Genomic DNA, 24,785 nt, shown 5'->3' with positions numbered 1-24,785 from the left:
GCATGCAGGCATGCGTGTAGATGCATGAGTGCACGTGTGCTTTAAATCTCTGATGCTAACGCTTCCTCCAAAATGGTCACACAAGAAAAGTCACAAAATAAATAAAATAGCCCAGAGACTGTCAGAAGAGGGCTCTGAGAGATGCCCCCACTGGCTATCGCCAGAGGAAGTCCCTCCTTGGCGGGAACCCTCAGTATTTTGATTGGCAGTGAAGTAATAATTACCCATTGGTTTTTAAGCCTTTGTCACATTTGCATGTGGCCTTGCTATGGGAAGAGGGAGGAGTCCTGTCCGACCGTTCAGCTCCTACCATGTCGAGATGCAGAAACCCCCTGCTCAGCCACGCCACCCAGGGCCCCGGCGCTGTCAGCCCCGGTCCTGGAGCTCACAGGCTCGCGACAGGTGCAGCAGTGAGCCACTCCCAGGAGCCACTCCTCCACGACCCCACAGAACCCCCGGAGACTTGCCTGTCTGTCATCATGCTAAACCCCACCCCTCCCTCAGCCTCACAGAAGGCTCCTCCACCCGGCCCCTGTGGTGTTCTCTGCTGTGGGTGACCCTGTGCCTGGCTGGGAGACTGCCTGCCTAGCCCATACAGGAAGTTAAGAGGGCACGGCACACCATGCCCCCCGGGAAAAAACCCTGGTTGAGGGCTCAGCACACTGAGACCCCCCACACATATGACCTGACTGCTGTCAGGAGGCAGGAGCCCCAGGCACATTTCCCCCACCCCCACTTCCTGTTGAGGGGCCTTGCGATTGTCAACTAGGTGAGCAGCTCCTGGGTGTGGCCCAGACCCTTAAGACCATCTGGAAGTCTACGTGGGCTACGTGACCTCAAGCTGACTGGAGAAGCATAGTGGCGCCAGTATCGGCTTCATCCTATAGAATTAGTGTTGCTACCCTGAGCTAGCTACTCCCCTTCGCCTGCCCTATAAAAGCTTGTGCCTGACTGCTAGTAAAGGGACACGTTCACAGAAACGGTCTCCAGTGCTTCTTGTCAAAGAACGCCGTCACCCCACCATCCCCACAGTGTGGGCCTCGCAGGACGAGCCCACACTCTGCTGACTCCCATTGCTAGAAAAGACTCCTGGAACTCAGTGGGACCCCACGCTCCCACCACCTGAGCCCAGGAGCTGAACAACCCCCCCCAAGCCTCCCCAAGTGCTGGGTATCCCCTGCTGGATTCCCGAGAGGAGGACGGCTGCCCAGCGCTAGCCTGTGACTCTGCAAACCCCTGGGCGTGCTTACGGATAGCGACCCCTCGTGCCTGTTCAAACAAGACAGATGCTCGTCCCCCGTCATCAGGAAAGAAATGACCGCTCCCACGGAGAGGGCGCTGGTGCGGCCCGCCCAGAACCTGTGGAGCAGGAAGACAGGAAGGCCAGGGGAGCCAGCACTGTGGCCCACACGCGTGACCTGAGCCCCAGGAGGGGCGGATGCTGGAGGCGCCCTGGGAAGTGCCGCAGGGGAGGGTCTGGGTGAAGGAGGCCATGGCCTTTGAAGGGGCTCTCAGGCGGAAAGCACACTTCCTTTTAGGATTTGCTCTCTCTTTTTCCCTAAAAGAAGACGACGTAGCCTCCCCCAGCAGCACAGAAAGGCCCCCGTTAGAAGTAACGCACGGATTCTGGTGTGGATTCCCACCTGTGAACTCATCCGCACCGAAAAAGAAGAAAAGGCACGGGTGAGACAGGTAAGCGCGGCGGGAGCTGCTTTTACTGACAGACAGAAAGGAAGCAAGTGGGACTCTGGGGGTCCAGAGGGGCCCTGCTTTGGAGCCCGACTTTTGTCTTGCTAAGCAGGGAGCCCCTTCTGACGGGCTGGCAAGGTGCTAGCACGGCACCTGAAGCGGATCGGTGGCTAAAGACGGAAAACAGCAGCCAGACAATGGGTCGGCGGGCTGTAGTTAGCCAGAGGTCTCGGCCCTGTGCCGGGGAATTTTGTAGGCAGCTTGAGAGAGGTTTTTCGCCTGTGGGAGCTTGCAAACAGCATCCTCTCGGCTTCCAAGAGGCAGCTCCCACTGACGAGCTGGAGGTGTTTCTGAGCCTCGCTTGGAAGAGGGAAAACAAGGGGAGGGGCGCCCCTGCCTGTGCATCTCTCTAACACCGCCTCCTCTCTCTGAAGGGACGTGGAACAGCCTGGGCAAGCAGACCGGGCCTCCCAGCGACCACCGGGACTTTGAGCAGGTGAGCTGTTCTCTCTTCTGCACAGTGCGGGTGAGCGCACTTTACTTACCCAGCTGTTCTGAGAATGAGGGGGTCAGCGCTGTCCAGCACTTAGCTGTGTGGGGGGCGAGTCCTGAACGGGCACCGTGGAAGCCACAGCAGCACCAGGGCAGCAGTGACCAGCAAGGCAGAGACACGGCCCGTGAAGTGTCGGCACAGGTCTGCCCATTCTCACGGCACCGTTGATTCTCCAAGAGTTCTTTGTATATTCTAGACACAAGCCCTTTGTGACATACACATATAACACACAAATAGACATTATATTGAAATATCTCTCAGTATACATTTGAAATAAACACACCATAAGGTGCTGGATATCGTGAGCGGTTAGGGAAAGGCGAGGTGGGGCCACGGTGAGCTGACACTCACGCGTCACAGGTGAAAGCACACCAGCACTGGGGAGGGTGTGGGGACACGGCACGCCCACTTGTGCCTGCGGTGGGGGCGGGGTGCAGATGAAGGAATCATTTAGGAAGACAGTTTGGCTGTTAAACATTCACCCACGGTATGCCTTGGGTATTTACCCAAGAGATATGAGAGCCTATGTTTATGCAAAGAGCTGCCCGAGGGTGTCCTAGCTGCCCCCTGCTCCCGGGAGCAACTAAGTGGCCCAAGTGCCCAGGCCCAGCGGAAGGGACAGAGGCTGCGGCATACTGACCCCCTGGGACAGACGGGAGGACGAAGGCGAACCTCACGGCCTCCATGCCGGCAAAAGATGCCAGACACCAAAGAGGACGCCTGTGCGCTTTCTTTACGTAGAGTTCAAAGACAGGCAAGGCTGCTCTGGAGAGAGGCCACGGCGGAGCGGCTGCCTCTGGGAGGAAAGATTGGCTGGAAGGGGGCTGGGGAGCAGCGGGTCTCACCCGGGAGATGTGTGCCCCCCAGAGGCGGCAGTGCTGGGCACGTTCTGACGGCTGTGCCAGCCACATCCAGCGGGCAGGAGCCAGGGATGCTGGTAAGAAGCCCCAGGCACAGGACAGCGACTGGGGACTGGGGACCCCGCCCTGGGGAGGCGGAGGTGGTCTGTGGCTTGATCGGTTCCATGAGTGTCACACACCTGTGACAGGGTGTGCACGCTGTGTCATGATTCCCCCCCATCGAATAAGACACCCACCAAAATAACCGAGGAGAGGAATCAGCCAGGGATGCTGCCTTGGGCACAGCTGCCCTCTGCCTCCTGTGAGCTTGTTTTCGCTTAGTACAATGACCCCAGCTCGCTTTTGGTTACTCTTCGCACAAAATGGCTTTCCCATCCAGCCTCTCGCTCTCAACCCGTTTGTGCCTTTGGATCGAGAGACTGGTGGAGCGCACACAGGAGGTCTTCCAGAAGTCCGTGCAGAATGTGTACATTGAGAAAGCTAGGCCGGCGCCGCGGCTCACTAGGCTGATCCTCCGCCTGCGGCGCCGGCACACCGGGTTCTAGTCCCAGTCGGGGCGCCGGATTCTGTCCCGGTTGCCCCTCTTCCAGGCCAGCTCTCTGCTGTGGCCTGGGAGTGCAGTGGAGGATGGCCCAGGTGCTTGGGCCCTGCACCCCATGGGAGACCAGGATAAGTACCTGGCTCCTGCCATCGGCGGCCATTGGAGGGTGAACCAACAGCAAAGGAAGACCTTTCTCTCTGTCTCTCTCTCTCACTGTCCACTCTGCCTGTCAAAAAAAAAGAAGGAAAAAAAAGAGAGAAAGCTACATGCGGATTGCAAAATTTCTGCACCAAAATAGACATTATCTTTCCATTCAATTTTTCCAGGAACTCTTTGAGGTCCCCTCAGTGAGCCTTTTTCCTCCGTTCTCTCATTTTCTACGTTTTAATGGGAACTTCATTTGTATGTAAGGTGACTGTGATCAGGACTGACTTGCTCCTGACACTTGGCTATCTGTTTCCTGCCTGTCAGTTCATCCCCGCCTTCTCTTCTGTTGATTTTGACCCTCAGCCTCTCCTTGAGTCTTCTCATTTCTTTTTCTGCATATTTTTACCCGTTCTTCTGTTACTGGCTTTCCCGAGGACCCCACCACCAGAAATTTAGAAGGGTCTGGCTTGAACTGATGGCCTCTTGGCTTCCATGATGACCACCAGCCCTGCCCACCACGACTCCCCATCCTTTCACTCTGTGAAGGGCGTGCCTTGCAGCTGCCTGAGCGTCCACTCCCTGGAAGCCATCGGGCAGGTGACTCCAACGGAGCCATCTCCAAGCCGGCTGCCTCTTTCTTCCACCCTCTCAACTGTGTCTGAACCCCCGGCAAAGTTTCCCTCTGGCTATGGCCCATCAAAGTCTCAGCGTGTCCGTGAGCTCCCTGATGGTCGTCTCTGTTTCGTTCTTGAGAAGCTCTTTTTCGTGGTGGATGATCCTCCTGCGGGGTTTCTGTAGCTTGCTGAGCGCATTTAAAAGCCGGTGCCTTAAATATAAGGTCTTTGTCTTGTTAGCCAATGTCTTGGGCTTCCCCGTGAGCCATTCGGTTCATTGGTTTTTTTTTTTTTTTTCTTTTTATTTTATTTAGTTCTGCTGTGAAGTGGCCCACCTTCCTTGCTTGTCGGCAAGTCTCATAGTTTCTGGTTGAAAACTGGATTTTGCACAGGATACTTCAGGACCTCTGCCCCCTCCCCAGAGATGACTCCTGTGGCTTGTGGAGGGTGGTCGCATTGTCACGCTGTTCTTTGTCCTCCTCCACTGCTGGCTTTGTGGTCAGCCGGCGGCTTTGACAGAGATGCCCTGGAACACCTGAAGCCAGAAAGGAAAGCAAAGCCCCACGCTCCCAGTCTGCGCAGGCGGCTGGGAGTCGCTGCTCTCTCAGCCCTCACTTTGTGCTCTGCAGAGCCTGACGGTCAGCCGGACACGCAAGGCTGAGGTCTTCTCGGGTCTCTTCCGAGCCCACGTCTAGCAGCAGGCGTGCACTGGGTCCCGCGGCGCACCCAGGAGCTTTCTCAAGCCTTGAGGTGCCAAGCGTCCCCTCCTGCAAACTCTGGTTGCCTGCTGCTGGCTCAGTGGCTGTCCCCAGCCCCAGCTGGCTGCAGGCTGCAGGCTGCGTGCCCCTCCCATGCTTTGGACACCGACATCCAGGAGGCCACCTCAGCCCTGACAGTGTTGCGAGGGTGAAGCGGGAGCCGACTCTGAGCTGCAACCTCGGGGCGCCTCCAGACCACTGGCTCTTGGAGAACAAGACCCCTGGTGCCCCCTCTGCCTCGAGCAAGCCACAGAGAGTGCGGCGTAGGCTGGGGTGGGCGCCAAAGCCGCAGTGAAGCCGGGCATGGGGGATTAACACCCGGATAAGCAAAGACACCGCCGGTCTCACCAAAGTTTGGTGCCTTCTTTCCTTTGCACTTCTCGGATCATTTTGAGTTTTCTTTACCAGGGTCTAGATTTCTGGAAGCGCAGATCCTGGCAGCTTTGGGGGCTGCTTCATCTCGCTTCACTGGAGGGAGACGGGTCCTCAGAGCTCCACCTCCACCATGCTCCCAAATGTTACTTTTTAGATTTTTTTAATCTTTCATATTTTTCCAATGGAATCCCCAAAAAGTCTCCGTTTTAAACATATTGAAGTCTCATGTGCTGCCTTGAATAGGATCCGCTTTCCTTAAAACTTGGAGAGAAGTTTGCAAGAGATGTTTGCAACCAATAGGACACAAAGTTTAACTTCCATCCACTAAATCAACCACATTGGCTCTTTTAATCAAAAATTCTGTTTTCTTGTTAGTCAAAGATGAATCGTACATTCAGTTCTCTTGTTGTCTTCTCCTCATATTTCCAAGTTAATGCTCTATAACTTATGCTGTTATTCATCAAAGGAAATTGGTTCTAAATCCCCATTGTACCTTTGCATTTTAGCTGTTTGTTTCATTTAATGCTTTTCACCTAAAATTTGATTCTGTCAAATATTTAGCCTGCCTTCTGTGCTTTTTTCCTTTGTAGTTTTCCCACTCGTTTTTGGCGTTTGTTTCACTTTTAACTTGAAAACGTGATTCGGGGGCTGGCGTTGTGGTGTAGCGGGTAAAGCCGACGCCTGCAACACGCATCCCATATCTGCAGTGGTTTGAGACCCGGCTGCTCCACTTCCTGTGCAGCTAGTGTGCCTCGGAAAGCAGCAAAAGACGGCCCAGGCGCTCGGGCCCCCGCACCCATGTGGGAGACCTGGAAGAAGCTCCTGGCTCCTGACTTCAGCCTGGCCCAGCCCTGGCCGTTGCGGCCATTTGGAGAGTGAGCCACTGGACAGAAGATTCTCTCTCTCTCTCTCTCTCTCTCTCCCTCCCTCCCTGTAATTCTGACTTAGACGGCTCTAATGCAGCATTCAGCCTGTTTGACATCATCTCATGGCCACTCCGTTGGGACGAAACATGGCTGCTCTTCTGTCACGTCAGCCCACGCTTTTGGTCCTCCTGTTCCCTGGCTCTTTTCCACTTTATTTCATTCCAGGCTGAATGGTCCATTTCTGTGTATCCTCGGGTTTACAGCTACGCCTGTTTTCTAATCTACAAGTGATTTGTTTAATTTTAAAAAACACATTTGAACTTTTTCCTCTAACTGCTAGAGTCAAAAGTTGAATGGCCTCGGTAGGGTCACCGGGACCTTGGTCCGCCTCCTCTCCTCCGCCTCACTTTCATAGAACTCCAGCTTTAGTTTTAGAAACCTGTGATTTGGGGAGCCTATAACTCAGTATGTCTTAACACTGTTTGTCTACTGTTTGGCTAGACGCTGGAACTGGTGTCCAGTCGTGTGGACAACTGCTCACGCCTGCATTTCTCGCCAGTTTCTCTGCTCTAGGAAACCATGACTTCTTCCTCCTTGCCAGCGTTCTGCTTCTCGGGCAGAAGGCGCACAAGTGCTCCAGGAAGAGTTCACAGGGCTCAGTGGAGGACCCCTGCCCAGAGTGCTCAGGTGGCGGCACGGGGAGGTGCGGCCGTGGAAGCAGCGCGCGGAGGAGCGACTGAAGGGACAGAGACGGCCCCGTCTCCGCCCTGGGAGGAGAGACAGCCCCGTCTCCGTCTTTCCCCAGGTCGCAGACTCTCTATCAAAGCAGGGCCAGTGTCCCCATTATGTGCAGCCCTGGCTCGGTGCCCAGGGCCCAAGACCCACTCAGGACTCATAAAAATATCTTCCGTAACATCTGAGAGGGAAAAAATGCCTCTGATCCAGCTTGGAGTCCGCTTATCTTCACAAATATAAGTTCAAAATCCTTTGGTGGAGGGAGAGCCCACAAAGGAGTGCCTGCAGCCCAGGAAAGCCGTCAGGGGACCCACACACGGGCGCCCTCTGTCCCCCGGAGTCGCCATCTCCCCCCTCAGAACTCGGCCTGGCAGTAGCGCCGGTGAGGAGATTGGTGGATTTGGTTTGCTGATATTCAGTGTGCCCCTGGGATCTGGAATATCCCGCATTCCTTACACTCACAGTTTACCTGGGCGAAAGCAGTTGGAGATTACCTCCTCGTCATTACTTCTGTCCAGAGTGTCTCAGGCTCACGCGAGCTGACATCTGTTCGTCTGACGGCTCCTTCCCGCTCTGTCACTTTCTCCCTCTGGCAAGTTTTGGTTTGTGTGCATTGCATCGTCCAGGCAGGGGCCTGCATCCCTGCGCCATTCCTTGTCCTTGGAGAAGCACTCCCAGGGGAGCGTCTCAGGCTGCTGTCTTTAATTGGTGCGGTTTCCGGGGTCGCCAGTGTGCCGCCTACTGTGTCGTGGACGTGGTGAGCTGGACCGAGCTTCCACTCCCTTCAGGATGTCCTGAGCTTGCTGCCACCCCGGCAGCGGCCAGGAATCCTGCCGTGAATGCCCTCTGGTGCCCCTCTGGCCCCGGCAGGCTGTGGTCCAAAAGCTCATGTCCCCCCCGAAATTCACGTGCTGTGACCTGGGAGCCGGACTTCCGGTCCTGAGCAGGCTGGGCTGGGATACAGACGATGGCCGGGTGCAGACGCCGTGGACAGCAGATTTCCTGGCTGCTTCCTGTGTCCCTGCAGTCACTGCATGTTTGTGAGTGGTCGCCATCTCTCCGGCACAGGGACAGCCTGGTGTCGGTGCGGCAGCCACTCCCTCACCCACTTCACCACTCCCTCCGTGGGGAGTCTAACGCCTGCGTCCATGGAGTCGTGACCGAGACCATGGTTGTTCAAGGTAACACTTCGTGGCCAAGGCAAGCGTCAGCGCCAACTTTGAAAACGGAAGCCGGAAAGCCTTGCTTTTCAAATCTCTCACATTCTGGACAAATCTCAGGCACGAGACCGGGGGCCTAGCAGGCAAAGTCGTCACCATGATCCTACGAAGAACACTGGGCACGAATTTCAAAAACCTTCTTGTGCCATTTCTCCATTTTTCCATGAATTTTCTGAAGAACCCTACAGGGTTGCGCTGTGATGTCTCACACCCAGCCACCCAAGCCAGCGGACTCAGCACCAGGAATCACAAACCCTCGGCCAGGAAGAGCACCCGGCAGAGAGCCTTGCACGTTTCCAGAACCTTCAGCACCGAGCAGCAGCTACCAGGGGTGCGTGCTCACGGTCGCCCTCTGCCCCCCAGCCTGAGCCCCGTCTCTACGCTGGAGAAATGGGAGGTCTCCAGAGCTGCGCACTTGCTGGCCAGGGGTCCCACTGTGCTCACCTGGGTCCCGCTAGCCCTGCCAGAAAGCATCGAGTCCTCCCGTGAGCCATGTCTGCTATTCCGTGTTCCTTGGATGCACCCCTGGGTGGAACAGGGCTCCCAGGCTACGCTTGCACACTGCGTCACGCGGCACTGGCCTCTTGCACGCATTGGGAACACTTACCCGCCACCAGCCAGCACCAACCGTCCAATCTCCCATAGACTGAAATGTGAGGGCCGTGTGGGAACCGGTTTACCTGGACGTTGGGGACACAGCACTGAGCCGCAATGGCGTCCATCAGATTGCAAACCGCTCAGTCATCGACAGCAGCCGGAGTAGGGAAGACTTGAAAAGCTCAGGAAAAGCCAAAGGTTCTTTTTGGTCCTTGCTTTTCCTAAAAGCCGAATGCCAGGTACTTCTTGGTGTGCCCAACAGATGCAAGTGCGGGGCCCAGCCAGTCGCGGCAGACTTAATCCTGGGTAGGGGACTGTCCAGGGTGACCAGGAACCCAGGGGCGGAATGGCGGCCAGTCTGTGCTCCCGCAGCTCCGGCATGAATCCCAGATCACCCACAGAGAAATGAGCAGAGCTTCGGAGGAGCATGGTCCTCATCGCAAAGCCCCCACAGCGCCTGGGAGCCCAATGTCAGCTGAAGGATGTATGGACTGAGTCCCAGGAGAGCAAGGGCTCTGCGCCAGGCAACCCCGACTTGGCCAGCAGTGAGCACACTTTGGGGAACTGACTGCTCACCCCTGAAGTGTGCCGCTTATCACCCAGCCCCACGCTTGGTGTGGAAATTCAGGGAGCGCGCTCTTGAAAACACTAAACATTGGGCTTGACACAGAGAAGTCACTCAGGAAAGCGTGCCGTCCCACAGAGGGCAGAATCACACTATGATATGGCTGCTGCTTCCTTGTCAAGGGACCAAGACATTGTATAGATACCAAATCCTGCACTGTCCGGTGTTAGCCATAGAAACCCAGCGTCCACCGAGACAGTGCCCAGTGGGCCGTCCACCCACAGCAGGCGTGATCTAGCAGGTGTTGGCCAACCTGCTAGGCCTCCTCACCCACGGCCACCCCCGCTGCCTGACCCAGGGTGGGGCACTCAGGACTCAAACAGAGCTGACCTGCCAGGGAGCTGGTGTGGGCGATGGGACAAGGCAGCCGGCGCCTTGATAAGCACACAGTGGCTCAGAGACTCCCGGATGAGAGTCCTGGGCTCCCCAAGTCTGGGCTGTGACGGTGCCTAGAGGGGGAGACGCTGTAGACTGAGGAAGGTTGGTCACTTCTCTGTCCTCAGCGGGATTATCAGGGAAGGGCGGAGCTGGGCAAACAGCCCAGGGCCAGGCACGTGTGGGCTCTTTGGGGCAGGGGCACAAGGGCAGCAGCCTGGCTGAGTCCTGTTCCCACGGCGGAACCCCAGCCTCCCTGCCAGTAAGGACAGGCTCGTTCAGTCCCAAGGATCTGTCTCCCATCGGCCGGGGGCTGAAGGTGGTTTCCGTGCATTTCCCAGGCAGGGGGCACAGCGTCGTTGTCCTCCCTCTCATGAGCCTCTGACCTGGGGAGCCGAGTGCGGCTCGCTGCCCGCGCTGCCGGCGGAGCCTCCAGACAGTGCCCCCGAAGCTGAGACGTTTGTGGCTCTCAGCTATTTGGTTCCTGGCTCAGCCTGTCTGTCTGTGCCAACCGCTGGGATTCAGCACGCGTCCAAGGCAAACCTCAGGCAACGTGGGGGGCGCTGGGTGCCGGAGGGTGGTCACCCACGTCGTCGCTCGCCCCGAGTGCTCAGAGCCGGCAGCCCTGTCCCACCTCTGGAAATTAATGGTGCCAGCTCAGCATATTGGCAGAGAAAGGAAATTTACACAGCAAACACACGTGCTGAAAAACTGGAGATATTTGCTTAGTGGGAGCTCATTGATTGCAGTGACTCCAAGATCAGATGACACGGCCGGCCAGGCGACCTCAGCACAGCAGGCAGCGGCCTCGTATCGGCAGGGCACTGATGGAGAGCCCTCTCCCGGGTCCAGATGAGCCATACGAGGGGTGTTCATCTCAGAAGTGGCCCGTAATTTTTCTCCAAACCCAAGACTCTGCATTAATTCCAGCACAAACAATAATAAGGAAATAAAATCAGTGATGTATGTCTTTCCAATATCCGTCCTCGCTAAGAACGCCCCACTCCTCTGGTCAATTAGAGCTCATCTGAAATAAAAAGCTGAGCCCGCTCCAATAGGCTTCCAAGGTTTCTCGGTTTCCCAAATCCGCCACAATTTCAAAGGAAAACTAAGGGCACTGCCCCAGCCACTCCTTAGCTACAAAGGCAAGCAAATCGCTAACCGTGCTTAGCAGCCGGGTTAGAGCAAAGGAGAGAAATTAGCAAAGTCCACAGGTGCCTGGAGAGGGGGTACTTGAGGATGGGGCCAAGGTCAACCCAAGGTCAGCCGGCGACTGGGGGGCAGTGTGCAGGGGCTGGCTGAGTCCTCTCTGGGCCTGGCCACTGCCCAGCAGAGGCACCAGTCCCTCCTGACACCCCCAGAATGAATACCCCTCACCCTCTGTGCCCCTGGGGTTTTCAACACTCCGCATCTCAAGGTCAGCCTTGGTGAACCGAGGCCGGCTCAGTCTCTGGCTCAGGGGCCTGAGGAGGCTTCCCCAGGGCCTTCTCCCAAACAAGAGGCCCAAGGGCCTGAGACCAAAGAGAGAAGGCACTTCAGGGGCCGGGTGACGGCAAGCCTGCCCTGCCTCGGCCACACAGGACTCCAGGGGCCACCCACCACTCCCCGGTTCACACTGGGAACCGCCCTCTTCAGCACGGCACTCCCCGACCCAGCCACTCGGCTCTGGGCTGAGCACCCTCGTCACAGTGACAGGGACGGCTCCAAAAGGATGCGCCTGTGGGTGGGTCCACCCCTCACACCCCCTGACCTGCGTCCCTGCCTGCCCCAGCCTGCGGGCACCGGCACAGCTGTGACAGCAGCACTCGGGTGGCATCTGAGAAAGGTCTGGTTTATAGCAGCTCACCAGGAGCCTGGGGAGGCGGGGGGTGCAGGGAGGTGGGAGAGGGAGAGGGGAGAAACCAGAGGAGCAAGGGGTGGGGTCCCCGACTTGGGCACTGGGGTTCCAGCGTTCAATGGGTGTGCTTTTCCTCACTCACCTCATTTCAACACTCACACACGCCCTGGCGGTGGGAGAGACGCGTCCAGGAGGTGAGCTGCCCCCAGGGCCAGCTGAAATCAGCCTCTCCAGGCTGGGCAGTGCCGGGCAGCAGCCTGGACTGAGAGGCAGCACCCTGAGGACCTCAGCTCCTATGTTCGGAGGCGTTACCCGCAGAGGCCCCCAAGGCCTCCAAGGGGTCGGGGGTCTGCTTTCTGCCAAGGGGCTGAACTGGGGGGAATTGTCTCCCTTGAGGCTCGTTTCAGTCTGGAAACACGGGGTCACGTGTTTTAGAAGACACACAGCTTCTCAGTTAAGAAGTTGTTTTTCCGCCTTTTCTCGTGGAGATGGAGCCGGGGCACGGAGCCCGCCGTGGCTTGCTGATGACACACGCGGTGAGCGGCCAGGTGTCACTCTGAACATGAACCTGGGAGCTTGGGAGACAACGCCTGCTCCAGTTCCTGATCCTTGATTTCCAAGGCTCCGATCTGAGTTGCGAATGGCTCCGGTTGCCCAGATACTTTGTGTCTCACCCGAGCTCTTAGAAAACTCAACGCCCCTGATGCTGACGGCAGGAGGAGTGGCAGCAGAAGTTTGGGGTCATTTCTCTATTCTTTAATATCATTCTAAGGGTCCTGGTTACAAAGAGATGGAGACAAGATTGCACTTTTCAGGAGCTTCTCATCCTAAGACAAGGCTCAGCTCTCTGGCCGGCTGGGAGATTAATCCTGATAACGCCACCTGAGCCCAGGGGCCGCCGTGCGGGGGCAGGAGGGGGACACTCAGGTTCAGCTGCCAGTGGCTAAGTCAGGACGGGAGCCAGGATCCCTCAGCACGAGAGAGAGCGTGTGCATGCACACGAGAGCCAGAATTGACCAAGCCCAGCTCTGACACTTGCTCCAAAGGTCCAACTTTGAGAAAAGCGCGTGCTTCCCTCTGCAGGCTGCAGCTCCGTGCTTTGTACACAAGGCAGGGTGGGAGAGAGGCTTTGCAGCCAGCAAGTGCCCTGCCCAGCACCCCACTTGCTCTGAGGAGGGGCACGGGGCGGCCCCCAGGCCTCCTCTCTCCTCACCGAGCTCTCTGGACCTCGCCGTGTGTTCAGAGGACCCCCCCTGCGCTCTCCAGAGCTGGGACTTGCGCTAGGCAGCCTCACAAGGTGAGGCACAAAACCTTCCAGTCGAGCCCCAGGAGCAGGGCAGCGGATCAGCAACCCCACGCCCTCCCCCCAGTGCCCTGCCAATGCCCGCTGTGCAGTCAGCACCGCCCACCCCGGCTCCCGCCATTTGCCCGAACCTCTGCCCCAACCTGCCTGCCACACCACTCTGCTCGGCCCACCCTCCATACCTCTTCCCTGTGTGTGTCTCCCGTCTGCGAACGCCACCCCTGCTCCCAGGGCTGGAGCTTAGCACTCGGCCCCGCTCTGCCAGGCCCAGGTTTGGCACAGCCTCCGGAGCATCACAAATCCAAGGTGGCCGGTCCGGCGTGTCTCCTCCAATGCCTCAGGCCCTTCAGTAGGACATGGGCCAAACGGTCCTTCAAAGAGTGAAGGCAGGAGAGGGCATGGGAAGATCGGACACGGGACTCGCCACCTTGCCCGGAGTCTCCACCGCTCTCGCAGGAGGTCCCTATCCATGCCTTGTTCCCATCCAGCAGCAGGCACCATTGTGCCCTGTCAATCACGGCTCCTTCACCTCTCGGCGGCTCTGATCCCTGCAAACCCCATGCTGCTCGGGGTGCCCTCCCCTGCAGAGCTGGGTGTTGGGTGAAAGGGGCCCAGTGTACCTCCCGGGGGGCCGAGACACCGCAGCATGTCCACAGATGTCTCTGCCCGGCCTGCCCCTCGTGAGGAAGTCTGGTGCCAGGGGCCTCCAGCCCGGGACCCCCGGGGGCAGGAGCTGAGTCTAACAGAGAAGGCTCCTGTGCCAGCTCCAGGCACCTGTGTCTGGGAACACGGCCTGGGCCCGCCACGGTCCCTTGCAGGCCCCACCCACGCTGCCCCTCGTCTGGCTGTGCCTCCCGCACTGCCGGCCTCCGCCTCGCCCTTCCAGCCGACACTCTGACAAATGGCTTCGGGGGCAGACTTCTCGCTCGTCTCTGCTTTCATCGCTGTCTCCTCGTGGACTCCCGAGCCGAAGAAACCGGTACAGTTGGGTCATCACCGGCACCTGCTCCGCCAAGTCTGATGGCCAATCCACCGCCCTCAGGCTAGGAGGAGAGGAGACCTGGCAGTAGATCTGCCCCGAGTCACAGGCACCAGGTGTTTGGAAGGACCTCGGGCCACAGGATTTAACCCTTCCATTTTTCCATTACAGAAATGCAGCTGGAGACCCCACACGGCACATTTCCCTAGAGACCTACCATGAGTTGGCAGATCTGGGTTTGCATCCTGGGTTCCTGACCACAGCCAGCATGGCCCACGACACAGATGTCCACTCTCTTGCACTTCCAGTGGCCGTGGTCTGAGGTCCAGATGTGGGCAGCACCTCCACAGGCTGCACCACCCTCTCCCGGGTTCCGGGAGCTCCACGTGCGCATCTCATGTCAGCGTCCGACGTGTGTGTGTCTGGCCAGCTGTGGGTCACCCCAGGGGTGACACCTGCACTGTTTCAGACTCAGCTGTAACAGGAACCCAAATACCAGCTTTCTGTTGTCCTGGCGAGGTGGGCTTCCTCAGAGCTCCACCCCTCACAAAGGCAGCACGGAGGAGAGTGTCCCAGGAAGAAACAGGAGCAAGGCCAAGGTCCCCACCCCTCCACAGCAGAGGGGCCCACAGGGTCTCCTCCATTCTGCACCTGGCAAGCATCCCTGCAGAGGAGACGGCACCTTGGGCATGGGCGGTTCGTTGTCTTCTCCCACCTGGGAGAGCAAGGGCAGGGCACTGGGGCCAGCTCGCTGGGCCCAGCTGGGCAGGAAAGGTAAGTGGCTTGATCAGGGGCAGGCTGGCCAGAGTTGCATCCAGGGCCCTCAGCTATCACTCAGTGTTGCTCCCCTTAAATCCCACCCCCTACCCCCGTGGTGTGGTGAAACGAGAAGGCGGAATGTGGTGGAATGAGAAGACCATGCCAAGATGGCCTCTGGAAACAGAAACTGCCTGGCAACAGGCTGTGATTGGATGGCTTCAGAAACTGCCTGGCAACAGGGTGTGATTGGTTAAGGCATAGACCGCCCCTTGACCAGATTGGCTGCCTCAGCTATATAAGCTGCTGCACCATCTGAAATAAATGAGTCTGTGAGCTGCTCACCTCTGGCCTGCTTTCACCTGACTCCCAGGGTCTGTGTGGTGACTCCACGCTTCTTGCCCCCACCATGTTCCTCCTCTCAGAAACGAATCCACAGAAACACCGTGGCCCTTTAGGAAAGCTTTGGTGACACTGGCCCCTTGACCTTCCATGAAAATTTTAGAACCTGTTTGTGGCAGTCCAAAGCAACATCCAAGTCCAATCTGAATTTTCATAGATCAGTTCCGGGGATATTAGCCCCTTTATGATATTCAATCATCTGATCTATAAACATTGTATACCTTTCCATTAGCAGAGGTCTTTCTTGAAGCCCTCAATGATGTTTTATATATTTAACAGCAGCCTTGGCCACTGTTTTTAGGTTTATCTCCCATATGCCCTACCTTTGCTGCTATTTTAAATGATATCTTTTAAAATCATGAGTTCTGGTGCTTGCATAGAAATGCAATTTCATATTTATGTGCATTTTATATCAATAAAAACAGCCAGTAGCTTCGATAGTTTCCCTGTGGGTCTTCAGGGTTTCTGTGCAGAGAGCCACGTCCCAGTAATGGCACTCTCTGTCCCTGCTGATTTTCCCCAAGTTTGTTGCCATGGCCAGGCCTGCAACACAGCCTGGCCTTGCTGGTGCTGACAACAGGCATCCTCGTTTCTCAGCAAGCCTGAGGTTTACTGCAGATGATTTGATTAAAAGTATTCGGCCCTGGGGCTAGTATGGTGGTGTAGTGGATTAAGCCAGTGCCTGCAACGCCAGCATCCATATAGGCGCCAGTTCAAGTCCCAGCTGCTCCACTTCTGATCCTGCTCCCTGCTAATGGCCTGGGAAAGCAGCAGAAGAATGGCCCAGGTGCTTGGGACCCTGCACCCACGTGGGAGACCTGGAAAAAGCTCCTGGCTCCTGGCTTTGGCCAGGCACAGCCCGGCTATTGTAGCCATTTGGGGAGTGAACTAAAGACGGAAGGTCTCTCTGTCTCTGTCTCTGTAACTCTGCCTTTCAAACATAAATAAATAAATAAATCTTTAAGGAGACGTCTTCTGCCATAAAGTTGCCGAGAATACCTATGAATAAACGCTACCTTTCATGCAATGGCTTTTCTATATTTATTGCAATTATCCTCGAATCTGTGTCACATAATGAATAGCCATTTGACTCGCTCTTGTATTCTCGGTTTGCCCAGGTAAAACCTCGTTACCCGGAAGCGCGCTTTGCTTCTCATTTACACAGTTCCAAGAATAAGCAGCCACGGATGGTGTGCCGATCAGCCTCCTCCCATCCCGCAGTTTCCTGGTATTGGTGCTTCGGGTGGAACACGGAGGCTTTCTGACAGCCCCCACCTCAGCGGGAGAACGCAGCTCACGCTCTCGCTGGGACTGCTGATGCGTTTGAATCCATTTCACCCTCTGCGCCCGGTCAGGTTTTCCCAGTATTCTTTTTCCTGCTGGCCGGTGTTTGTGTTGACTGCGATTTGTCTCAGTGCATTTTCTCCTCCTCTTGGACGGGATTTATGTCCTATTTTCCTTCCTGTGTTTCTGGGTTTCAGCCATGGAAGTCCTTGGACTCACGTCTCCTTAAGCCAGGGCAGGGCGAGGCCCCATCGGTCTCTTGGCCCCGACGCGGGCCCCCGGGAAGATCCAGAGCCCCCGCGTAGCACAGGCTCCAGCCCCGCACCCACGTGCCGGCCGGAGCACAGGGAGGACGCCTCGGCAGAGGCTGAGTTGTTTTCAGGTTTGGGTTTTGTTGTTGCTTCGTAGAGTTTCTGAAGACAGAGCCAAGAGTGATGCAGGGAAGAGTCCTCTCGGGGCCTGGTGCACACACAGCACCTATCACAGCCGGCGCTGGCCTGGTGCACACACAGCACCTATCACAGCCGGCGCTGGCCCTGGTGCACACACAGCACCTATCGCAGCCGGTGCTGGCCTGGTGCACACACAGCACCTATCACAGCCGGTGCTGGCCTGGTGCACACACAGCACCTATCACAGCCGGCGCTGGCCCTGGTGCACACACAGCACCTATCACAGCCGGCGCTGGCCCTGGTGCACACACAGCACCTATCACAGCCGGCGCTGGCCCTGGTGCACACACAGCACCTATCACAGCCGGCGCTGGCCTGGTGCACACACAGCACCTATCGCAGCCGGCGCTGGCCCTGGTGCACACATAGCACCTATCACAGCCGGTGCTGGCCCGGCCTGGCTGGCTTCCGTCTCGGGGCCTGGTACACGCACAGCGTCAGCCCAGCCTCCCCCTGCTGTCAGCTGGTGTGCACCTGTGCGTCTGCGTCTCACGTTGCCATCGCTCCCTTCGGCAGCAGCCACCCTCACGTGTGTGCTGCCTGTGCTCAGTCGCACAGCGCCCCCAGAATCACAGGTCCACTCAGAACCTCGGAGCAGAGAAACGGGACCCCCGCAGACGCAACCACAGTGGATTAGACTAAGTCCTAAACCCAACCCAACCGGTGCCCCCCTAAAAAGAGACAGGCTTAGGCCCCGAGAGAGACAGACATTCAGGGATGAGAGACAGAGGCAGAGACTGCCGGGAGACACAGCTAGGGGCCAAGGGCAGCCAGCAGGCCCCAGAGGCTGGGGAGTGGAGGGGCGTGGAGCCGCTGCTTGGGCGGGGCCACCGGCAGGAGCAGCCTCTGCCGCACTCTCCAGTGGTTAGCTGTCAGCGTGTCGCCAGTCTGGTGCGTGGAAGGTACTGTCACATGTTCATCCGCACATTCCGACTCAAAGCTCTGCGTGTGCCCGTCTGCTCTTTCTGTGACACCTGATTGCATTGTTTGATCCTTTTTCTGCTGATAGCCCCCTGCGTCTCGTTGATTTGTAGGAGTTCTTCATGTATTCTAGATCAGCAATTCGAAAGGTTTTAGGAGGGCTCAGCGTGCTCTTGTCCCTCTTACAAATAATTTAGAACCCAAGCATTTTCCTTCTCCTCTCATTCGTTACACCCACAAATGTTTTACCTTAGATAATAAAGCAGAGAGACATTTAAGAGCTCTCTTAACTCACTTAAAAGTAATGATTACAGGGGCGTAGTGGGTAAAGCCGCCGCCTGCAGCTCCGGCATCCCATATGGGCGCCGGTTCTAATCCCAGCTGTTCCACTTCCCATCCAGCTCTCTGCTGTGGCCTGAGAAAGCAGTAGAAGACGTCCCAAGTCCTTGAGCCCTTGCACCCATGTGGGAGACCCAGAAGAAGCTCCTGGCTCCTGGCTTCGGATCAGCACAGCTCTGACCATTGTGGCCAACAGGGGAGTGAACCAGCAGATGGAAGACCTCTCTCTCTACCTCTACCTCTACCTCTCCTTCTCTCTCTGTAACCCTTTCAAATAAATAAATAAATCTTTAAAAAAAAGAGTCACATTCACCAGTATCACTGCTCATCAGAAAAGCCTCAAAATGGGGGCCGGTGCTGTGGCATAGTGAGTAAAGCCGCCACCTGCAATGCCGGCATCCTCTGTGGACACTGGCTCAAGTCCTGGCTGCTCCACTTCCGATGCAGTTCCCTGCTAACAGCCTGGGAAAGCAGCAGGGGATGGCCCAGTGCTCGGTCCCCTGCACCAGGAGGAAGTTCCTGGCTCCTGCTTTCAGCCTGGCCCAGCCCCAGTCATTGTGGCCATCTGGGGAGTGAACCCGCAGATGGAAAATATCTGCCTCTCTCTCCCTCTCTCTCTCTTTCTCTCTCTCTCTCTGTGTGTGTATGTGTGTCTCTGTAACTCTGCCTTTCGAATAAATCAATCTTTTGAAAAAAAAAAAAAAAAAGCCTCTGAGTTTTCAGGAGCTCTCAGCCTCGTGATGACAACGGGGATGTTTCCCAGAATTCCGACCGTTGCTTGGGAGCTGGGACGTCGTCATCGCCAACACAGAGGGCCCGCGGTTTTCTGCGAGGTGACAAAGTCGCTGCACTCCCTCCCGAGAGAGCCAGGCAGGAAGCGCCGGCGCAGGAGCCCGTGCTCTGCCTCCCATCTCACACACTGCGTCCCAAAAGGCTCCCGAGGGCTGCTGTCCCCGACAGGAAGGCAGCTGAGCCCCCAGAGCTAATCCGGGCCTGGGCTCACGGCGGAGGGCACGCCCAGCCCACCCGGAGGGCACAGGAACCCCGGGAGCCTGGAACCGGCTGCCCTCCAGCTGGGCCAACGGAGTCTCAGTGTCTCAGCTGCAAGACAGACAGGACAGGAAGTCCAACCGCAGTCCCTTGAGCACCTGTGATCTCCTAGCCTCTGGGAGCGCTCCGGCCAGACACGGTGGCAGAGAGGCGCTCACGGTGGTCGGGTGGGCACAGGGTGGGCCCCGTGGTGAGGGCAGGGTGTGGGGATAAGAGAACAAGAGCCAAAGCCGATCCAGGCCTTCACTGAAGAGACTTGGGGTGTCACCTGACCCAGTGGTCCCCACTTCTGATCATCCTCCACCCCCAAATGCCACCAAATATCACCAAAGACAACCACGACGACTTGGTAACCAATATCTCAGTTCGCTGAAACAGAACTACTGCAGATAAAGAAAATATTACACGGAGCTCCTGCACAGCCCGCCACGGGCACGCCTGGGCTCTGAGCTCCCTGCGTGATGCACAAAATCCTCGCGTGTCCAAGCAGCAGACTTCAGGTTCTAGGAGTTTTGAACCCAGCCCTCCCTGCGTCTCTCAGTACACGCGCACACACACACACACACACACACCCCACCATTAAGGGTCCATTCTTTTAGTGTCTCCTAGGAATTTCGGTCTCCCAGGAGCGAGTATAAACAAATGCAAATAACCGGAACCCTGGAGGCCATCACCAGTTAATTAACTCTTGGGCAAGGCTGACAGCTTGACCAGCTGACCTGAGTGGCCAGCCACAGACTCTTACTCCATCAACCAGCGCCCCCAAACGAAGGAACTCAGGCCCAGCAAGAGGGAGCAGCCCCCGGAGAGGCCCGAAGCCGTGATGTCCATCATGCAACACCCCAGTAATCCCCTCCCGAACGGTGATACTCTGCCTGTGTGGGCTCAGCAGCCCGAGGTGCCTGCGGGGTGGACGTGAACGTGGCTGTAGGAGCACCGGCCAGCCCTGCCTCCTCCAGGTGAGCCGCCTCTCGCCCTCCACAGCCAGGGCCCCGACCCTTCTGCTACCTCTGGGGGAAGCTGGGCCTTCTCAGAGACGTCTAGGCAGAGCGCACAGTCCCGGGGGAACCTTCCTTTCCATAATGAGTACCCCCAAAGCCAGCCACCGCCCCCAGCCCTGGAACTCAACCAAACATCCCATTAGAAGTCCCATCAGTGGAGGCTGTTCTCCAGCCACCTCGTCCAGAGTCCCCGGAACTGGGGAACCGTGTGGCCCCAGCCCCTGGCCCGGTTCTCAGGACCCACTCTCTCCATGGACTGACTCGCCCTCTCCCCTCACTGGGCCACCCCCACCCCTCCGCTGGCCTCAGTGCACCACCACCCCACGCTCTGAACCAGAGCTCAGTCGGCCTCTTCCTGCCTCCCCAGCCCTGCTTGTCGGTCGATCATTTGTGTCTCATTATAAAGATTTGCACCGGGGCGCTAGGAACGTTTTGTTCCTAATTTGAATGTTGGTTATGAGCATGCTCAGTGGGCAAAAAAATACTTCAACCTCACTTGTCTGCATACTTAGGTACAGTTCTCGTTATGTAGACTGTATTTCAATGAAAGTCCAAGTCAAAAAAATTGCAACTGTGGAACCCAGTTTTCCTTATGCATCTTTTTAAAATGATTTATTTTTATTTATGTGAAAGGCAGAGTTACAGATGGAGAGAGAGAGAGAGAGAGAGAGAGAGAGAGATCCTCCATCTGCTTCCCAGATGGCTGCAACAGCCGGGTCCGGGCCAGACCAAAGCCAGGAGCCAGGAGCTTCTTCCAGGTCTGCCACGTGGGTGCAGGGGCCCAAGCACTGGGCCATCTTCTGCTGCCTTCCCAGGCGTATTATCAGGGAGCTGGGTCAGAAGTGGAGCAGCCGGGACTTGAATCGGCACCCACGTGGGCCGCCAGTGTCACAGGCAGAGACTTCACCTGCTGTACCACGCCAGCCCCTCTTACTCACCTCTGCACATCGAAGCACGCCAGCCCCTCTTACGCACCTCTGCATATCGAAGCACGTGGTCCACATGAACAGCTACTCTGGGGGAGAGCAGTGTTTCTCGCAAAATGTTGTCACTTAGGTGGTTCACGTGGAGGGGAGACCGCCCCCCATGCAGGGGTTGCCATGAGGGATCGCAAGGAGCAGTGTCAGCTGCCATCCCAGCACCCCTGCCCCAGAGACAGGCTCCGGTCTGGGTGGGATTGGTCGTGCCTGAGTGAGCCCGGGGGGTCTGGAGCCAGATTCACAGCAGCCCAACCCCACTCCTCTGGAAGGGAGCCTGGGACATCTGAGACGGAGTCTGTGTTTGGGAGAAGGAAGTAATCTCTCTCTGTCTTTCTGTCTGTCTGTCTGTCTCTCTCTCTCTCTCTCTCTGTCTCCAGCTGGAGGGAGATTGCAAGAGCGTGCACTCCCCGTCCACGTATTCCTGGCAGTCGTCGTGGGTGTCCAGCCTCGGGATGAGGGAGACGCCCCGGGAGGCAGAGGAGAGAGGCAACGCGCCCGTCCTCGGTGCCTCCGGCTGGGCGCGCTGTCAGCCTCTGCACCTGCGCTGCTGTCAACTCCCTCCTGATCTTCTCAGCTGCTTTGGGTTGGATCTCCTGCCACTGACACTAAAAGCATCTTAACCGACACAGCGTTTCACCAGTCCGGCAGGGGTTTGGGATGGCCTTAGATGACGCCTAAGGACGCCCCAGATTCTGACTCTCAGAATATCTTCCCAGGGAGACGTGGATCGGGGTGGATGGTCCTGAGCCTTCAGAAGCCCCTCTCTGAAGAACTCAGCGCTGGGCTCCAAGAGCCCCTCTGGCGTGGACAGCCCTGCAGCAAGGCCCCCACGGGGCTGCTGGTGGCACAGAGCAAGCAGAGGACATTCTTATCCCGTCCACCAGATGTTCAGTGCTCAGGGTTCCTTCCCGAGGGACGCACGGCTCCCAGCGGCACCAGTGGGCACGTCCTCTCCTGCCTCTCCCCCACCCTGTCATGCACCCTACGGGTTCAGTGCCAGAGAGAAGCCTGTTCAGAACAGCCGGAAGCAAAGCACCACCCTGCACCACAGCAAGCGTGCAAGGGCAGGAGGTGGAGGGATTGTTTTCCACGGGAACGGTGAAGTTATTGAAGTCACCGGGTGGGACGCATCCGGACGATCCTGCCTTTGACCTCACAGATCTCGCCCGGCTCCGATTTGCATAATGAGCTCAGAGCCCTGCTCACGGGCAAGGACTTTTTATGTCTAATGTTCTCTCTGCAGGCGCTGAACCTTCTTTAAATTTGTAAAACACCGTTGCTCCTTTGGAAATAAGCGGCAGGGTTGGAGTGGGGCAGTGGTCCCACCCTTTGACCCTGCAATGCCCCTGTTGGGCAGCAGCCAGCCACAGTGACACGCTCAGCAGGTGAAGTACGATGCCCACAGCAGCGTTTCTTATGATAGAAGACAGCCCTGCAGGTGCCGGGTCTGTGAGTTGTTGCACATCCACGTGGGACAACGCCCTGGGCCATTCCAAACACAAAGTAGCAAGCCAGAAAACCTCCGGGTAAAAGTGCAGGGTGCAGAACAACGCGTTGAAAGTGCAGGGCGTGGCCGGCGCCTCGGCTCCCTAGGCTAATCCTCCGCCTAGCGGCGCCAGCACACCGGGTTCTAGTCCCAGTTGGGACATCGGTTCTGTCCCGGTTGCCCCTCTTCCAGGCCAGCTCTCTGCTGTGGCCAGGGAGTGCAGTGGAGGATGGCCCAAGTGCTTGGGCCCTGCACCCCATGGGAGACCAGGAGAAGCACCTGGCTCCTGGCTTCGGATTGGCGCAACGCAGGCCGCAGCGGCCATTGGAGGGTGAACCAACGGCAAAGGAAGACCTTTCTCTCTGTTTCTCTCTCTCACTGTCCACTCTGCCTGTCAAAAAAAAAAAAAAGTGCAGGGTGCAGAACAACGCGCCAGGCTACCCGTGCCTGGGGGGCACAGCGAGGCAGCAGGATCCTGAGAGCTCCCTCCTGCCCCTCGGTCTCTGAGGCCTTCTTTTCTCCACTTAGAACGGTAATGAAAATGTCAGTCCATCGTCTGTGAGCACACAGGAAACCGCCGGGTTGTACACTCAGCGTAGGTGAGATGCAGCTTAAGGAAGCTGTCACAAACACATCGCCTGTTCTTTACAAAGGGAGCCACTTTCTACAGAGAGAGAGAAGGCCTTGGTTGCTGACGTAGGGAGCAGCGCCCTGAGCAAGGCATTGAACGCATTCTCAACAGGATTAATCAGGCTGCGCAAACACCACCCTGCGGCCGGCTCCCCGGAGCACTCCCCCACCCCCGTGACGGAGGCGGCAGTGGGGGAAGCTGCGGCACAGCACTGCCCCGACCCGAGGCTCCGGAGCCCCACCCTCCCGGGGCCCTTGTGAGAACCAGGCTGCCCCAGACGTGGAGGCCAGTGAGACTGGATCGACCCCGGAGCTGCCGCGGATCCACGGAGAAACAGGCGCCGCCGGAGCGGGATGCAGCACCAGTGTGAACTCTGCTGGGCGGGCGGGAGTCCTGGCCCGGGCCCCCCTCACTCGCCCCCAGCCCCCTGCCCAGCAGCACTGTGTCTGCCCCCACCCCAGCCCATGGAGCCCAGGGACGCCGGAGCACAGCGCTCCCCGGGGCCCTGCGACCATGGCCGAGGTGGGAGGGTTTCTCTCCTGGGGAGATGCCAGATGGTGTTACCCCCTCCCCACCCTCCTGCTGGGATGGACCCACCGCCCTCCCACTCCTCAGCCCCACGCCCACCCTCTGACTTCCAGAACACATACCTCCAAATGTCTATCAGTCGCGGTTGGCCCGTGCCATGCGCCCACCCCCACCCCCACCCCATGTTCTCCTGGTCTGGACGCCCGGGACCGACACCGAGAAGCATGAGCTGGGAATTCTTCCCATGTTGCCACGGAGCTCACTCTGGGCCCACAAGGGCAGAGGAGCGCTGCTGGGTTCTGTGGTCCCACCCATGGCAGGCAGGCTCACCCCCAAGCCCCGCCCTCCCAGGCACAGTGGCACAAGTGAGCACCCCCAGCTCTGTTCTATGCCCCCTCCTCATTCCCCAGCCAGGCCCCCCACTGCTGCCACCAGCAGCAGCAGGGAGCACTCTGCAGGGAGCCCAGCACCCCCAGTCCAGGCCAATGGCAAGAACAGGCACCCTAGCAGGCTGCACTGTGCCAGGACAGTGATAACGGGCACCCCAGCACTGTGCCAGGACGGTGAGCAGGGCAGGGAGCGGGGCTGAAGGGCCGGCGTTGCCGCCTCCCAACCCATCAAGAGCAGGATGGGGGGACAAGGCCTTCACAACTGTGAGGCATGTGTGACGATGGCCAGGGCAGTGGCAGCCCCCAGGGATGTGCGAGGCTTTGCAATTGTGCACAAGACACACATGCAGGGTAACTGCCTCGAAGGGACAAGCAGAGGAAGTGCCCGGAGCCTCCCTGGGGGGACACAGGCCCTCCGCCACCCCACGACCTACGGGCGCACTCTCTGCCCCAGCCGCGCGCTCTCTCGCTCTCGCTCTCCCTCGCTCTCGC

General features: G+C 57.8%; 1 long non-coding RNA gene across 1 annotated transcript in view; it reads right to left on the bottom strand.

Moving 5' to 3' along the window:
• Positions 1–24,193, bottom strand: part of LOC149122916 (uncharacterized) — a 42,208-nt gene extending 18,015 nt beyond the window's left edge. Inside the window, exon 1 of the long non-coding RNA XR_016218663.1 lies at positions 24,027–24,193. This is a non-coding gene — a long non-coding RNA (uncharacterized LOC149122916). The remainder of the gene's footprint in view (positions 1–24,026) is intronic.
• Positions 24,194–24,785: the final 592 nt, after the last annotated feature.

The sequence above is a fragment of the Oryctolagus cuniculus genome, chromosome 12 (genome assembly GCF_051225735.1).
Source record: "Oryctolagus cuniculus isolate XC-2025 breed Fujian yellow rabbit chromosome 12, ASM5122573v1, whole genome shotgun sequence".
NCBI classification, from domain to species: Eukaryota; Metazoa; Chordata; class Mammalia; order Lagomorpha; family Leporidae; genus Oryctolagus; species Oryctolagus cuniculus.
This window is presented reverse-complemented; position numbering and strand designations above follow the sequence as displayed.